Source organism: Vicugna pacos, unplaced genomic scaffold (genome assembly GCF_048564905.1).
Source record: "Vicugna pacos unplaced genomic scaffold, VicPac4 scaffold_19, whole genome shotgun sequence".
NCBI lineage: Eukaryota > Metazoa > Chordata > Mammalia > Artiodactyla > Camelidae > Vicugna > Vicugna pacos.
Window position 1 is genome coordinate 9,821,844 of NW_027328740.1, and position 16,220 is coordinate 9,838,063.

Consider the following 16,220-nt stretch of genomic DNA (forward strand, 5'->3'; position numbering starts at 1 on the left):
GCCCCCTGAAAGATGCTTTGACTGTTTCCCTACATCCAGCACACACGCGAAGAAGTGTTCTGGTATTATGAGTGTGGGGAGGTTCCTCCAACTGACAGCAGCACCTGGATTCTATTAGAATCCCTTAGCTTCTGTTCCATGAGTGTTCTTTTTGGCCAGGCCATGAGGGAAAGCTGGGGGTTGGGCTTGGAGGCCACGTAGCAGTGAGTGCCCCCTGATCCATTGAGGAAGTACTTTGAGGACTTCTCCCTAAACGGAACACCTTTTCCTCCATTCATCTGGGTGCAGTGGGGCTGCACATCTCTCCCACACCTAAGAATGTGTTCTGGAATTCTGAGTGCAGGGAAGTTCCTCCAACTGACAGCAGCGCCTGGGTTCTAATTGAATCCCTTTGCTTGTCTTCCCTGATGGAAAGCCTAGGCGGGAGTGCGGGGGACAGTGTGGTTTGGGCTCCGAAACCAAGTATTTGCGATGACCTCTCTATGGTTTGTGGAGCTGTTTAAACTACATCCCTAACCTGGGAACACCTGTGCCCCCATAAAGATCCGTGGAGTCTGTTTCCACACCTCCAGCACACACACGAACACTTGCACAGTTATCATAAGAGTGGGCAGCCTCCTCCAACTGAGAGCAGGGCCTTGGTTCTTATAAAATCGCTTAACTTGTCTACCCTGTTTGGTTGCCTGATACGGAGTGCTGGGGAAACGGTGGGTTAAGCTCTAAATCCAAGTATTAGCGAGTGCTTCTCCATGGGATTTGGAGGTTATTAACCAAAACCCCACAGCATGGGAATACCTGAGCTCCTTGAAAAAAGCGTGGACTCTGTATCCCCACCACCAGAACACACATGAAGAAGTTTTCTGCTATCCTGAGTGTGGGCTGGCAATTTCAGGTGACAGAAGCGGCTGGATTCTAATAGAATCCCTTAGTTGTAATCCCTGAGTGTTTCCCTGGGAATGACTATGAGAGAAACCTTGGGGTTGGGCTTTGAGGCCAAATAGTAGCGAGTGTCCCCGATGGACTGAGGAAGTATTTAGATGAATTCTCCATAAAGGGAAACACCTGAGCACCCATTCATCTGCGTGGAGTGGGGCTTCAAATCTCCCCACCACACAAGGTTGTGTTCCAGTATCCTGAGGGTGGGGTAGTTCCTCCAACTGACATCAGCGTCTTGGTTTTAATAGAATCCTATTGCTTGTCTTCCCTGATGGTTTGCCTAGGCCAGTGTGTGGTTGAAAGTGGGATTTGGGATCTAAAACTAAGTATTAGCGTGTGCCTCTCCATGGGTAGTGGAGATGTTTAAACTACAACCCACAACTTGGGAATTACTGTGACCCCTGAAAAATGCGTGTGCTGTTTCCCCACATCCAGCACACACAGGAAGAAGTGTTCTGGGGTTCTGATTGTGGGGAGGCTCCTCCAAATGACAGCAGCGCCTGGGTTCTAAAAGAATCCCTTAGCTTGTCTTCCCTGATGGCATGCCTAGGCTGGAGAGTGGGGGAAAGTGGGGGTTGGGCTCTAAACCAAGTATTAGCGAGAGCCTATTCATGGGCTGTGGGTTTTTAACCTAAAACACACAACCATGGAATAAATGTGCCCCCTGAAAGATGCTTTGACTGTTTCCCTACATCCAGCACACACGCGAAGAAGTGTTCTGGTATTCTGAGTGTGGGGAGGTTCCTCCAACTGACAGCAGCACCTGGATTCTATTAGTATCCCTTAGCTTCTGTTCCCTGAGTGTTCTTTTAGGCCAGGCAATGAGGGAAAGCTGGGGGTTGAGCTTGGAGGCCACGAAGCAATGAGTGCCCCCTGATCCATTGAGGAAGTACTTAGAGGATTTCTCCCAAAACGGAACACCTTTTCCTCCATTCATCTGGGTGCAGTGGGGCTGCACATCTCTCCCACACCTAAGAATGTGTTCTGGAATTCTGAGTGCAGGGAAGTTCCTCCAAGTAACAGCAGCGCCTGGGATCTAATTGAATCCCTTTGCTTGTCTTCCCTGATGGAAAGCCTAGGCGGGAGTGCGGGGGAAAGTGTGGTTTGCGCTCCGAAACCAAGTATTTGCGATGAACTCTCTATGGATTGTGGAGTTGTTGAAACTACATCCCTAACCTGGGAACACCTGTGCCCCCATAAAGATCCGTGGAGTCTGTTTCCACACCTCAAGCACACACACGAACACTTACACAGTTATCCAGAGTGTGGGCAGCCTCCTCCAACTGACAGCAGGGCCTTGGTTCTTATAAAATCGCTTAACTTGTCTACCCTGTTTGGTTGCCTGATACGGAGTGCTAGGGAAAGGGTGGGTTGGGCTCTAAATCCAAGTATTAGCGAGTGCTTCTCCATGGGATTTGGAGGTTATTAAACAAAAACCACAATATGGGAATACCTGTGCTCCTTGAAAAAAGCGTGGACTCTGTATCCCCACCTCCAGAACACACGTGAAGAAATTTTCTGCTATCCTGAGTGTGGGCTGGCACTTTCAGGTGACAGAAGCGGCTGGGTTCTAATAGAATCCCTTAGCTTGTAATCCCTGAGTGTTTCCCTAGGGCTGACTCTGAGAGAAACCTGGGGGTTGGGCTTTGAGGCGAAATAGTAGCGAGTGTCCCCGATGGACTGAGGAAGTATTTAGATGAATTCTCCATAAAGGGAAACACCTGAGCACCCATTCATCTGCGTGAAGTGGGGCTTCAAATCTCCCCACCACACAAGGTTGGGTTCCAGTATCCTGAGGGTGGGGTAGTTCCTCCAACTGACATCAGCGTCTTGGTTTTAATAGAATCCCTTTGCTTGTCTTCCCTGATGGTTTGCCTAGGCCAGTGTGTGGTTGAAAGTGGGATTTGGGATCTAAAACTAAGTATTAGCGTGTGCCTCTCCATGGGTAGTGGAGATGTTTATACTACAACCCACAACTTGGGAATTACTGTGACCCCTGAAAAATGTGTGTGCTGTTTCCCCACATCCAGCACACACAGGAAGAAGTGTTCTGGGGTTCTGAGTGTGGGGAGGTTCCTCCAACAGACAGCAGCACCTGGGTTTTAATAGAATCCCTTAGCTTGACTTCCCTAAGTGTTTTCCTAGGCCTAGCAGTAAGCGATGGTGGGGGATGGGCTCTAAAGCCAAGTATTAGCGAGTGCATCTCTGTGGGTAGTGGAGGGTTTTAAACTACTTCCCCAACCTTGGAACACCTGTGCCCCATAAAGTTGCGTGGAATCTGTTTCCCCACCTCCAGCACACACACGGAGACGTGCTCAGGTATCCTGATTGTGGGGAGGCTCCTCCAAATGACAGCAGCGCCTGGATTCTTATAGAATCCCTTAGCTTGCCTTCCCTAATGGCATGCCTAGGCTGGAGAGTGGGGGAAAGTGGGGGTTGGGCTCTAAACCAAGTATTAGGGAGAGCCTATCCATGGGATGTGGGTTTTTAACCTTCAACCCACAACCATGGAATAAATGTGCCCCCTGAAAGATGCTTTGACTGTTTCCCTACATCCAGCACACACGCGAAGAAGTGTTCTGGTATTATGAGTGTGGGGAGGTTCCTCCAACTGACAGCAGCACCTGGATTCTATTAGTATCCCTTAGCTTCTGTTCCCTGAGTGTTCTTTTTGGCCAGGCCATGAGGGAAAGCTGGGGGTTGGGCTTGGATTCCACGTAGCAGTGAGTGCCTCCTGATCCATTGAGGAAGTACTTAGAGGACTTCTCCCTAAACGGAACACCTTTTCCTCCATTCATCTGGGTGCAGTGGGGCTGCACATCTCTCCCACACCTAAGAATGTGTTCTGGAATTCTGAGTGCAGGGAAGTTCCTCCAACTGACAGCAGCGCCTGGGTTCTAATTGAATCCCTTTGCTTGTCTTCCCTGATGGAAAGCCTAGGCGGGAGTGCGGGGGACAGTGTGGTTTGGGCTCCGAAACCAAGTATTTGCGATGACCTCTCTATGGTTTGTGGAGCTGTTTAAACTACATCCCTAACCTGGGAACACCTGTGCCCCCATAAAGATCCGTGGAGTCTGTTTCCACACCTCCAGCACACACACGAACACTTGCACAGTTATCATGAGAGTGGGCAGCCTCCTCCAACTGAGAGCAGGGCCTTGGTTCTTATAAAATCGCTTAACTTGTCTACCCTGTTTGGTTGCCTGATACGGAGTGCTGGGGAAACGGTGGGTTAAGCTCTAAATCCAAGTATTAGCGAGTGCTTCTCCATGGGATTTGGAGGTTATTAACCAAAACCCCACAACATGGGAATACCTGAGCTCCTTGAAAAAAGCGTGGACTCTGTATCCCCACCACCAGAACACACATGAAGAAGTTTTCTGCTATCCTGAGTGTGGGCTGGCAATTTCAGGTGACAGAAGCGGCTGGGTTCTAATAGAATCCCTTAGTTGTAATCCCTGGGTGTTTCCCTGGGAATGACTATGAGAGAAACCTTGGGGTTGGGCTTTGAGGCCAAATAGTAGCGAGTGTCCTTGATGGACTGAGGAAGTATTTAGATGAATTCTCCATAAAGGGAAACACCTGAGCACCCATTCATCTGCGTGGAGTGGGGCTTCAAATCTCCCCACCACACAAGGTTGTGTTCCAGTATCCTGAGGGTGGGGTAGTTCCTCCAACTGACATCAGCGTCTTGGTTTTAATAGAATCCTATTGCTTGTCTTCCCTGATGGTTTGCCTAGGCCAGTGTGTGGTTGAAAGTGGGATTTGGGATCTAAAACTAAGTATTAGCGTGTGCCTCTCCATGGGTAGTGGAGATGTTTAAACTACAACCCACAACTTGGGAATTACTGTGACCCCTGAAAAATGCGTGTGCTGTTTCCCCACATCCAGCACACACAGGAAGAAGTGTTCTGGGGTTCTGAGTGTGGGGAGGTTCCTCCAACAGACAGCAGCACCTGGGTTTTAATAGAATCCCTTAGCTTGACTTCCCTAAGTGTTTTCCTAGGCCTAGCAGTAAGCGATGGTGTGGGATGGGCTCTAAAGCCAAGTATTAGCGAGTGCATCTCTGTGGGTAGTGGAGGGTTTTAAACTACTTCCCCAACCTTGGAACACCTGTGCCCCATAAAGATGCGTGGAATCTGTTTCCCCACCTCCAGCACACACACGGAGACGTGCTCAGGTATCCTGATTGTGGGGAGGCTCCTCCAAATGACAGCAGCGCCTGGGTTCTAAAAGAATCCCTTAGCTTGTCTTCCCTGATGGCATGCCTAGGCTGGAGAGTGGGGGAAAGTGGGGGTTGGGCTCTAAACCAAGTATTAGCGAGAGCCTATTCATGGGCTGTGGGTTTTTAACCTAAAACACACAACCATGGAATAAATGTGCCCCCTGAAAGATGCTTTGACTGTTTCCCTACATCCAGCACACACGCGAAGAAGTGTTCTGGTATTATGAGTGTGGGGAAGTTCCTCAAACTGACAGCAGCACCTGGATTCTATTAGTATCCCTTAGCTTCTGTTCCCTGAGTGTTCTTTTAGGCCAGGCAATGAGGGAAAGCTGGGGGTTGAGATTGGAGGCCACGAAGCAATGAGTGCCCCCTGATCCATTGAGGAAGTACTTAGAGGACTTCTCCCAAAACGGAACACCTTTTCCTCCATTCATCTGGGTGCAGTGGGGCTGCACATCTCTCCCACACCTAAGAATGTGTTCTGGAATTCTGAGTGCAGGGAAGTTCCTCCAAGTAACAGCAGCGCCTGGGATCTAATTGAATCCCTTTGCTTGTCTTCCCTGATGGAAACCTAGGCGGGAGTGCGGGGGAAATTTTGGTTTGGGCTCCGAAACCAAGTATTTGCGATGACCTCTCTATGGTTTGTGGAGCTGTTTAAACTACATCCCTAACCTGGGAACACCTGTGCCCCCATAAAGATCCGTGGAGTCTGTTTCCACACCTCCAGCACACACACGAACACTTGCACAGTTATCATGAGAGTGGGCAGCCTCCTCCAACTGAGAGCAGGGCCTTGGTTCTTATAAAATCGCTTAACTTGTCTACCCTGTTTGGTTGCCTGATACGGAGTGCTGGGGAAACGTTGGGTTAAGCTCTAAATCCAAGTATTAGCGAGTGCTTCTCCATGGGATTTGGAGGTTATTAACCAAAACCCCACAACATGGGAATACCTGAGCTCCTTGAAAAAAGCGTGGACTCTGTATCCCCACCACCAGAACACACATGAAGAAGTTTTCTGCTATCCTGAGTGTGGGCTGGCAATTTCAGGTGACAGAAGCGGCTGGGTTCTAATAGAATCCCTTAGTTGTAATCCCTGGGTGTTTCCCTGGGAATGACTATGAGAGAAACCTTGGGGTTGGGCTTTGAGGCCAAATAGTAGCGAGTGTCCTTGATGGACTGAGGAAGTATTTAGATGAATTCTCCATAAAGGGAAACACCTGAGCACCCATTCATCTGCGTGGAGTGGGGCTTCAAATCTCCCCACCACACAAGGTTGTGTTCCAGTATCCTGAGGGTGGGGTAGTTCCTCCAACTGACATCAGCGTCTTGGTTTTAATAGAATCCTATTGCTTGTCTTCCCTGATGGTTTGCCTAGGCCAGTGTGTGGTTGAAAGTGGGATTTGGGATCTAAAACTAAGTATTAGCGTGTGCCTCTCCATGGGTAGTGGAGATGTTTAAACTACAACCCACAACTTGGGAATTACTGTGACCCCTGAAAAATGCGTGTGCTGTTTCCCCACATCCAGCACACACAGGAAGAAGTGTTCTGGGGTTCTGAGTGTGGGGAGGTTCCTCCAACAGACAGCAGCACCTGGGTTTTAATAGAATCCCTTAGCTTGACTTCCCTAAGTGTTTTCCTAGGCCTAGCAGTAAGCGATGGTGTGGGATGGGCTCTAAAGCCAAGTATTAGCGAGTGCATCTCTGTGGGTAGTGGAGGGTTTTAAACTACTTCCCCAACCTTGGAACACCTGTGCCCCATAAAGATGCGTGGAATCTGTTTCCCCACCTCCAGCACACACACGGAGACGTGCTCAGGTATCCTGATTGTGGGGAGGCTCCTCCAAATGACAGCAGCGCCTGGGTTCTAAAAGAATCCCTTAGCTTGTCTTCCCTGATGGCATGCCTAGGCTGGAGAGTGGGGGAAAGTGGGGGTTGGGCTCTAAACCAAGTATTAGCGAGAGCCTATTCATGGGCTGTGGGTTTTTAACCTAAAACACACAACCATGGAATAAATGTGCCCCCTGAAAGATGCTTTGACTGTTTCCCTACATCCAGCACACACGCGAAGAAGTGTTCTGGTATTCTGAGTGTGGGGAGGTTCCTCCAACTGACAGCAGCACCTGGATTCTATTAGTATCCCTTAGTTTCTGTTCCCTGAGTGTTCTTTTAGGCCAGGCAATGAGGGAAAGCTGGGGGTTGAGCTTGGAGGCCACGAAGCAATGAGTGCCCCCTGATCCATTGAGGAAGTACTTAGAGGACTTCTCCCAAAACGGAACACCTTTTCCTCCATTCATCTGGGTGCAGTGGGGCTGCACATCTCTCCCACACCTAAGAATGTGTTCTGGAATTCTGAGTGCAGGGAAGTACCTCCAAGTAACAGCAGCGCCTGGGATCTAATTGAATCCCTTTGCTTGTCTTCCCTGATGGAAACCTAGGCGGGAGTGCGGGGGAAATTTTGGTTTGGGCTCCGAAACCAAGTATTTGCGATGACCTCTCTATGGTTTGTGGAGCTGTTTAAACTACATCCCTAACCTGGGAACACCTGTGCCCCCAGAAAGATCCGTGGAGTCTGTTTCCACACCTCCAGCACACACACGAACACTTGCACAGTTATCCTGAGAGTGGGCAGCCTCCTCCAACTGAGAGCAGGGCCTTGGTTCTTATAAAATCGCATAACTTGTCTACCCTGTTTGGTTGCCTGATACGGAGTGCTGGGGAAAGAGTGGGTTGGGCTCTAAATCCAAGTATTAGCGAGTGCTTCTCCATGGGATTTGGAGGTTATTAACCAAAAACCCACAACATGGGAATACCTGTGCTCCTTGAAAAAAGCTTGGACTCTGTATCCCCACCACCAGAACACACTTGAAGAAATTTTCTGCTATCCTGAGTGTGGGCTGGCACTTTCAGGTGACAGAAGCGGCTGGGTTCTAATAGAATCCCTTAGCTTGTAATCCCTGAGTGTTTCCCTAGGACTGACTCTGAGAGAAACCTGGGGGTTGGGCTTTGAGGCCAAAGAGTAGCGAGTGTCCCCGATGGACTGAGGAAGTATTTAGATGAATTCTCCATAAAGGGAAACACCTGAGCACCCATTCATCTGCGTGGAGTGGGGCTTCAAACCACCCCACCACACAAGGTTGGGTTCCAGTATCCTGAGGGTGGGGTAGTTCCTCCAACTGACATCAGCATCTTATTTTTAATAGAATCACTTTGCTTGTCTTCCCTGATGGTTTGCCTAGGCCAGTGTGTGGTTGAAAGTGGGATTTGGGATCTAAAACTAAGTATTAGCGTGTGCCTCTCCATGGGGAGTGGATATGTTTAAACTACAACCCACAACGTGGGAATTACTGTGACCCCTGAAAAATGCGTGTGCTGTTTCCCCACGTCCAGCACACACAGGAAGAAGTGTTCTGGGGTTCTGAGTGTGGGGAGGTTCCTCCAACAGACAGCAGCACCTGGGTTTTAATAGAATCCCTTAGCATGACTTCCCAAAGTGTTTTCCTAGGCCTAGCAGTAAGCGATGGTGGGGGATGGGCTCTAAAGCCAAGTATTAGCGAGTGCATCTCTGTGGGTAGTGGAGGGTTTTAAACTACTTCCCCAACCTTGGAACACCTGTGCCCCATAAAGATGCGTGGAATCTGTTTCCCCACCTCCAGCACACACACGGAGACGTGCTCAGGTATCCTGATGGTGGGGAGGCTCCTCCAAATGACAGCAGCGCCTGGGTTCTAAAAGAATCCCTTAGCTTGTCTTCCCTGATGGCAGGCCTAGGCTGGAGAGTGGGGGAAAGTGGGGGTTGGGCTCTAAACCAAGTATTAGCGAGAGCCTATCCATGGGATGTGGGTTTTTAACCTACAAAACACAACCATTTAATAAATGTGCCCCCTGAAAGATGCTTTGACTCTTTCCCTACATCCAGCACACACATGAAGATGTGTTCTGGTATTCTGAGTGTGGGGAAGTTCCTCAAATTGACAGCAGCACCTGGGTTCTATTAGTATCACTTAGCTTCTGTTCCCTGAGTGTTCTTTTAGGCCAGGCCATGAGGGAAAGCTGGGGGTTGGGCTTGGAGGCCACGTAGCAGTGAGTGCCCCCTGATCCATTGAGGAAGTACTTAGAGGACTTCTCCCTAAACGGAACACCTTTTCCTCCATTCATCTGGGTGCAGTGGGGCTGCACATCTCTCCCACACCTAAGAATGTATTCTGGAATTCTGAGTGCAGGGAAGTTCCTCCAACTGACAGCAGCACATGGGTTCTATTGAATCCCTTTGCTTCTCTTCCCTGATGGAAAGCCTAGGCGGGAATGCGGGGGACAGTCTGGTTTGGGCTCCGAATCCAAGTATTTGCGATGACCTCTCTATGGTTTGTGGAGGTGTTTAAACTACATCCCTAACCTGGGAACACCTGTGCCCCCATAAAGATCCGTGGAGTCTGTTTCCACACCTCCAGCACACACACGAACACTTGCACAGTTATCCTGAGAGTGGGCAGCCTCCTCCAACTGAGAGCAGGGCCTTGATTCTTATAAAATCGCATAACTTGCCTACCCTCTTTTGTTGCCTGATACGGAGTGCTGGGGAAAGGGTGGGTTGGGCTCTAAATCCAAGGATTAGCGAGTGCTTCTCCATGGGATTTGGAGGTTATTAACCAAAAACCCACAACATGGGAATACCTGTGCTCCTTGAAAAAAGCGTGGACTCTGTATCCCCACCAACAGAACACACATGAAGAAATTTTCTGCTATCCTGAGTGTGGGCTGGCACTTTCAGGTGACAGAAGCGGCTGGGTTCTAATAGAATCCCTTAGTTGTAATCCCTGGGTGTTTCCCTGGGAATGACTATGAGAGAAACCTTGGGGTTGGGCTTTGAGGCGAAATAGTAGCGAGTGTCCCCGATGGACTGAGGAAGTATTTAGATGAATTCTCCATAAAGGGAAACACCTGAGCACCCATTCATCTGCGTGGAGTGGGGCTTCAAACCACCCCACCACACAAGGTTGGGTTCCAGTATCCTGAGGGTGGGGTAGTTCCTCCAACTGACATCAGCGTCTTGGTTTTAATAGAATCCTTTGCTTGTCTTCCCTGATGCTTTGCCTAGGCCAGTGTATGGTTGAAAGTGGGATTTGGGATCTAAAACTAAGTATTAGCGTGTGCCTCTCCATGGGGAGTGGAGATGTTTAAACTACAACCCACAACTTGGGAATTACTGGGACCCCTGAAAAATGCGTGTGCTGTTTCCCTACGTCCAGCACACACAGGAAGAAGTTTTCTGGGGTTCTGAGTGTGGGGAGGTTCCTAAAACAGACAGCAGCACCTGGGTTTTAATAGAATCCCTTAGCGTGACTTCCCAAAGTGTTTTCCTAGGCCTAGCAGTAAGCGATGGTGGGGGATGGGCTCTAAAGCCAAGTATTAGCGAGTGCATCTCTGTGGGTAGTGGAGGGTTTTAAACTACTTCCCCAACCTTGGAACACCTGTGCCCCATAAAGATGCGTGGAATCTGTTTCCTCACCTCCAGCACACACACGGAGACGTGCTCAGGTATCCTGATTTTGGGGAGGCTCCTCCAAATGACAGCAGCGCCTGGGTTCTAAAAGAATCCCTTACCTTGTCTTCCCTGATGGCATGCCTAGGCTGGAGAGTGGGGGAAAGTGGGGGTTGGGCTCTAAACCAAGTATTAGCGAGAGCCTATCCATGGGATGTGGGTTTTTAACCTACAACCCACAACCATGGAATAAATGTGCCCCTTGAAAGATGCTTTGACTGTTTCCCTACATCCAGCACACACACGAAGATGTGTTCTGGTATTCTGAGTGTGGGGAAGTTCCTCAAATTGACAGCAGCACCTGGATGCTATTAGTATCCCTTAGCTTCTGTTCCCTGAGTGTTCTTTTAGGCCAGGCAATGAGGGAAAGCTGGGGGTTGGGCTTGGAGTCCACGTAGCAGTGAGTGCCCCCTGATCCATTGAGGAAGTACTTAGAGGACTTCTCCCTACACGGAACACCTTTTCCTCCATTCATCTGGGTGCAGTGGGGCTGCACATCTCTCCCACACCTAAGAATGTGTTCCGGAATTCTGAGTGCAGGGAAGTTCCTCCAACTGACAGCAGCACATGGGTTCTAATTGAATCCCTTTGCTTCTCTTCCCTGATGGAAAGCCTAGGCGGGAATGCGGGGGACAGTCTGGTTTGGGCTCCGAATCGAAGTATTTGCGATGACCTCTCTATGGTTTGTGGAGGTGTTTAAACTGCATCCCTAACCTGGGAACACCTGTGCCCCCATAAAGATCCGTGGAGTCTGTTTCCACAACTCCAGCACACACACGAACACTTGCACAGTTATCCTGAGAGTGGGCAGCCTCCTCCAACTGAGAGCAGGGCCTTGGTTCTTATAAAATCGCATATTGTCTACCCTGTTTGGTTGCCTGATACGGAGTGCTGGGGAAAGGGTGGGTTGGGCTCTAAATCCAAGGATTAGCGAGTGCTTCTCCATGGGATTTGGAGGTTATTAACCAAAAACCCACAACATGGGAAAGCGTGTGCTCCTTGAAAAAAGCGTGGACTCTATATCCCCACCACCAGAACACACATGAAGAAGTTTTCTGCTATCCTGAGTGTGGGCTGGCACTTTCAGGTGACAGAAGCGGCTGGGTTCTAATAGAATCCCTTAGCTTGTAATCCCTGAGTGTTTCCCTAAGACTGACTCTGAGAGAAACTTGGGGGTTGGGCTTTGAGGCCAAAGAGTAGCGAGTGTCCCCGATGGACTGAGGAAGTATTTAGATGAATTCTCCATAAAGGGAAACACCTGAGCACCCATTCATCTGCGTGGAGTGGGGCTTCAAATCTCACCACCACACAAGGTTGGGTTCCAGTATCCTTAGGGTGGGGTAGTTCCTCCAACTGACATCAGCGTCTTGGTTTTAATAGAATCCCTTAGCTTGTCTTCCCTGATGGTTTGCCTAGGCCAGTGTGTGGTTGAAAGTGGGATTTGGGATCTAAAACTAAGTATCAGCGTGTGCCTCTCCATGGGTAGTGGAGATGTTTAAACTACAACCCACAACTTGGGAATTACTGTGACCCCTGAAAAATGCGTGTTCTTTGTTTCCCCAACTCCAGCACACACACAAAGTTTTCTGGTATCCTGAGTGTGGGGAGGCTCCTGCAACTGACAATAGCACCTGGGATCTAATTGGATCCATTAGATTGACTTCCCTGAGTATTTTCCTTGGCCGGGTTTTAGCGAAGATATGGGTTGTGCTCTAAAACCAAGTATTAGCGAGTTCCTGTCTTTTGGCCGTGGAGGTGGTTAAAGTATATCCCCAAGCTGGGAACACCTGTGCCCCCATAAAGATGTGTGGACTCATTTTCCCTCCTCCAGCACACACACGATATCTGGCTCAGAAGTTTAGAGTTTGGAGAGGTTCCTCCAACTAACAGCAGCGCCTGGGTTGTAATAGAATACATTTACTTGTCTTCAATGATGGCTTGCCAAGGGCAGTGTGCGGGGGAAATTGGGGGTTGGGCTGTAAATCCACGTATTAGCGAGTGCTTCTCCATGGGAACAGGAAATTATTCACCAAAATCCCACAACCTGGGAATACCTGTGCTCCTTGAAAAATGCGTGGACTCTGTTTCCCCACCTCCAGCACTCACATGAAGATTTGTTCTGGTATCCTGAGTGTGGGGAGGCACCTCCAATGGACAGCAGCATCTGGGATCTAATAGGATCCCTTAGGTTATCTTCCCTGAGTGTTTTCCAAGGACGGGATGGGAGCGAAGGTGGGGGTTGGGCTCTTAATCCAAGTAGTATCGAGTGCCTCTCTATGGGCAGTGGAGGTGTTTAAAGTACATTCCCTCCCTGGGAACACCTGTGCCCCCATAAAGTTGCGTGGACTATGTATCTCCAACAACAGCACACACACAAAGACTTGTTCAGGTATCCTGAGTGTGGGGAGTCTCCTCCAACTGACAGCAGCGCCTGGGTTCTAATAGAATCCCTTAGCTTGTCTTCCCTGATGGCATGCCTAGGCTGGAGAGTGGGGGAAAGTGGGGGTTGGGTTTGAAGTCCAAGTAGCAACGAGTGCCCCCCGATTTACTGAGGAAGTACTTAGAGGATTTCACGCTAATGTGGAACACCTGTGCCCCATTCATCTGTGTGGACTGGGTATCCACACCTCCCCCACACACAAGGCTGGGATCCGGAATCCTGAGTGTGTGGAAGATCCTCCAACTGACAGCAGTGCCTGCGTTCTTATAGAATAACTCAGCTTGACTTCCCTAAGTTTTATCCTAGACCTAGCAGTGAGCGATTGTGGGGAATGGGCTCTAAAGCCAAGAATAAGCGAGTGCATCTCTGTGGGCAGTGGAGGATTTGAAACTTCTTCCCCAACCTTGGAACACCTGTGCCCCCATAAAGATGCGTGGACTCTGATTCCCCACCTCCAGCACACACACGGAGACGTGCTCAGGTATCCTGATTGTGGGGAGGCTCCTCCAAATGACAGCAGCGCCTGGGTTCTAATAGAATCCATTAGCTTGTATTCCTTGAGTGTTTCCCTATGCCGGGCTGAGAGGGAAATCTGGGAGTTTGGCTTGGAGGCCAAGTAGCAGCAACTGCCCCCTGATGGAATATGGAATTATTTAGAGGACTTCTCCCTAATGGGAAACAAGTGTGACCCCATTCATCTACTTGGATTGTGGCTCCACATCTCCCCGCCACACAAGGTTGGCTTCCGGAATTCTGAGGGTGGGAAAGTTCCTCCAACTGAGAGCAGTGCCAGTGTTCTAGTAGCATCCTTAAGCTTCTCTTCCCTGATGGATTGCATAAGCTGGAGTGCGGTTCAAAGTGGGATTTGGGCTCTAAATCCAAGTATTAGTGAGTGCCTCTCCATGGGATGTTGAGGTGTTTAACCAACAACCCCCAACAAGGGAATACCTTTGCCCCCTGGACTATGCGTGGACACTGTTTCTCCACCAACAGCACACACACGAAGAAGTTTTCTGGAATCCTGAGCATGGGGAGGCTACTCCAAATGACAGCAGCACTTGGGTTCTATTAGAAACCATTAGCTTGTGTTCCCTGAGTGTTTACATAGGCCAGGCTTTGATCTAATGTGGGGTTTGGTCTCTATAGCTAGGTTTTAGCGAGTGCCTCTCTATGGGCATGGAGGTTTTTAAAACTACATCCCTAACCTTTAAACACCTGCCCCCCATATAAATGCGTGGTCTCTCTTTCCCCACCTCCAGCACACCCACGAAAAATAGTTCTGGTATACTGAGTGTGGGTAGGCACCTCCAAATGACAGCAGCAACTGGGAACTTATAATATCATTTGGCTTGCTTTCCCTGAGTGTTTCCATTGGCCAGGCTGTGAGCGAAGTTGGGTGTTGGGCACTAAAGACTAGTAATAGCGAGTGCCTCTCTATGGGCAGTGGAGGTGTTTAAAATACATCCCCAAACTTGGAACAACTGTGCCCCCCAAAAAATGCGTCGACTCTCTTTCCCCAAGTCCAGCACACACACGAAGACGGGTTGAGGTTTCCTGAGTGTGGGGAGGCACCTACAACTGACAGCAGGGCCTGGGTTCTAATACAATCCATTAACTTGTCTTTACTGATGGCTAGCCTAGGCGGGAGTGCGGGGGAATGTGAGGGTTGGGCTCTAAAACCAAGTAGTATTGAGTGCCTCTCCACGGGATTTGAAGTGGTTTAACCTACAACCAAATATTTGGGTATACCTGTGCCCCCTGAAAGTTGCAAGGACACTGTTTCCCCACCTCCAGCACACACACGATGTGGTGTTCTGGTATCCTGAGTGTGGGGAGACTCCTCCAACTGACAGCAGCACCTGGGATCTAATATAATCCCTATGTTTGACAAGCTTCAGTGTTTTCCTAGGCCGGGCTCTGAGCCTAGGTGGGGGTTGGGCTCTAAAGCCAAGTATTAGCGTGTGCCTCTCTATGTTCAGTGGAGGTGTTTAAACTACATCCAAACCTGGGAACACCTGTGCCCTCATGAAGATGCGTGGACACTCTTTCACCACCTCCAGCACACACACGAAAATGTGTTCATGTATCCTGAGAGTGGGGATTCTTCCAAATGACAGCAGTGCCTGGCTTCCAATAAAACCCCTTAGCTTGTATTTCCTGTGTGTTTCCCTACGCCGGACTGCGAGGGAAAGCTGGGGGTTGGGATTGGGGGCCAAGTAGCATCGAGTGCCTAAAATGGACTGAGGAAATATTTTGAGGAATTCTCCCTAACGTGGAACAACTGTGCCCCCATTCTTCTGCGTGGGGTGGGTCTCCACACATCCCCCACACTAAAGGCTGGATTCCGGATCCTGAGTGTGGGGAAGATTCTCCAACTGACAACAGCGACTGGGTTCTAATACAATCCCTATGTTTGCCTTCCCTGATGACTTGTCTATGCCAGAATGCGGGGGAATGTGGGGTTCAGCCTCGACAAACAAGTACAATCGAGTGCCTCCCCATGGGATGTGGAGGTCTTTAAATGCAATCCACAACCTGTGAATACCTGTGCCCCTTGCAAGATGTGTAGATCTGTTTCCCCAACTCCAGAACACACACGAAGAACTCTTCGGTTATCCTAAGTGTGCGGAGGCTCCTCAAACTGACGGCAGCACCTGGGATCTAATAGAATCTCTTGGATTGACATCCCTGATTGTTTCCTTTGGCCGCGATGTGAGTTAAGGTGGGGTTGGGCACTAAACCAAAGTAATAGCGAGTGCCTCTCTAAGAGCAGTGAAGTGTTTACCTACATCCCCAACCTGGGAACAACTGTGATCCAATAAATAAACGTGGACTTTGTTTCCCCACCTCCAGGACACACATGAAGAACTTTTCTGGTATCCTGAGTGTGGGGAGGCTCCTCCAACTGACAGCAGCACCTGGGATCTAATAGAATCACTTGGCTTGATTTCCCTGAGTGTTTCCATAGGCCGGGCTGTGAGCGAAGGTGTGGTTGGACATTAAACCAAAGTAATAGCGAGTGCCTCTCTATGAGCAGTGGAAGTGTTTTACTACATCCCCAACCTGGGAACACCTGAGCC